This window comes from Oncorhynchus clarkii, chromosome 3 (assembly GCF_045791955.1).
Source record: "Oncorhynchus clarkii lewisi isolate Uvic-CL-2024 chromosome 3, UVic_Ocla_1.0, whole genome shotgun sequence".
In the NCBI taxonomy this organism is placed as follows: domain Eukaryota; kingdom Metazoa; phylum Chordata; class Actinopteri; order Salmoniformes; family Salmonidae; genus Oncorhynchus; species Oncorhynchus clarkii.
In genome coordinates this window covers 25,297,078-25,299,263 of record NC_092149.1, presented here as the reverse complement: position 1 = coordinate 25,299,263, position 2,186 = coordinate 25,297,078, and positions in this window count along the sequence as shown.

Here is a 2,186-nt window from a genome sequence, read left to right as displayed (position 1 = left end):
ACCCTGGGTCTCGACCCCGCCCTGTGCAACTGGGTACTGGACTTCCTGACGGGCCGCCCCCAGGTGGTGAGGGTAGGCAACAACATCTCCTCCCCGCTGATCCTCAACACTGGGGCCCCACAAGGGTGCGTTCTGAGCCCTCTCCTGTACTCCCTGTTCACCCACGACTGCGTGGCCACGCACGCCTCCAACTCAATCATCAAGTTTGCGGACAACACAACAGTGGTAGGCTTGATTACCAACAACGACGAGACGGCCTACAGGGAGGAGGTGAGGGCCCTCGGAGTGTGGTGTCAGGAAAATAACCTCACACTCAACGTCAACAAAACACTAAGGAGATGATTGTGGACTTCAGGAAACAGCAGAGGGAACACCCCCCTATCCACATCGATGGAACAGTAGTGGAGAGGGTAGCAAGTTTTAAGTTCCTTGGCATACACATCACAGACAAACTGAATTGGTCCACTCACACAGACAGCATCGTGAAGAAGGCGCAGCAGCGCCTCTTCAACCTCAGGAGGCTGAAGAAATTCGGCTTGTCACCAAAAGCACTCACAAACTTCTACAGATGCACAATCGAGAGCATCCTGGCGGGCTGTATCACCGCCTGGTATGGCAACTGCACCGCCCTCAACCGTAAGGCTCTCCAGAGGGTAGTGAGGTCTGCACAACGCATCACCGGGGGCAAACTACCTGCCCTCCAGGACACCTACACCACCCGATGTCACAGGAAGGCCATAAAGATCATCAAGGACATCAACCACCCGAGCCACTGCCTGTTCACCCCGCTATCATCCAGAAGGCGAGGTCAGTACAGGTGCATCAAAGCTGGGACCGAGAGACTGAAAAACAGCTTCTATCTCAAGGCCATCAGACTGTTAAACAGCCACCACTAACACTGAGTGGCTGCTGCCAACACACTGACACTGACTCAACTCCAGCCACTTTAATAATGGGAATTGATGGGAAATGATGTAAATATATCACTAGCCACTTTAAACAATGCTACCTTATATAATGTTACTTACCCTACATTATTCATCTCATATGCATACGTATATACTGTACTCTATATCATCGACTGTATCCTTATGTAATACATGTATCACTAGCCACTTTAAACTATGCCACTTTGTTTACATACTCATCTCATTTGTACATACTGTACTCGATACCATCTACTGTATCTTGCCTATGCTGCTCTGTACCATCACTCATTCATATATCCTTATGTACATATTCTTTATCCCCTTACACTGTGTACAAGACAGTAGTTTTGGAATTGTTAGTTAGATTACTTGTTATTACTGCATTGTCGGAACTAGAAGCACAAGCATTTCGCTACACTCGCATTAACATCTGCTAACCATGTGTATGTGACAAATAAAATTTGATTTGATTTGATTTTAATTACCATAACAAAGTCCTATAATTTCCAATAAAACAGAAATTCCACAGAAAGTATGTTCCACATAGCTCACCATTGCCTGAACGCACACAACCACTTTAGTTGGAGCATTCTGTTCTGACAGACAAGCCAGGGAAATTTCATTCTGAGCTATTACTGAAATAGCACATTCCAATGATGTGGGTGAATGGCACATGGTTGGTCAAAATTGTTGAAGGCCCCTGTGAGAATTGAAATCACAAACCCTGATATACCACTGCGCCGAGGCCATTGCTCATTAGTCTACCATCAGCCTCATCATGTCAAACTCAAGGCAACTTAATGATTTAAAGAACACTCTCATCTGAAAAGAGACAAGCATGTTAACACAGCCTGGCTCTTAATGCAGAGGCAGCTCTGTACCATTGTTGTGAGGGTTCTATAGAGTAGAGACTTCTAGAAAAATGCTGCAGTTTACTTTGTAAAAGTCTACGTAAAAGAGAGGGAATGCTGCAGAATGCAAGTGGAAACCATCGAAATCTCTAAAATCAGCAGTTTCATGAAGTTCCTCCCAGCTTTGATACCTGCAGCTTGGGTCGGGCTGATAAGATTCAGGACTTCAAATGTCCATCAAATTTTAAACTTCACATTTAAAGACAGAGATGATAAAGCTCAGCCAATCTGTCCTGTCCTAGATACTGCATAGAGAGCAGGGTTACTCTCACACTCACAAATGTCAGGGAAAGAGCTAACACACACACACACACACACACACACACACACACACACACACACACAC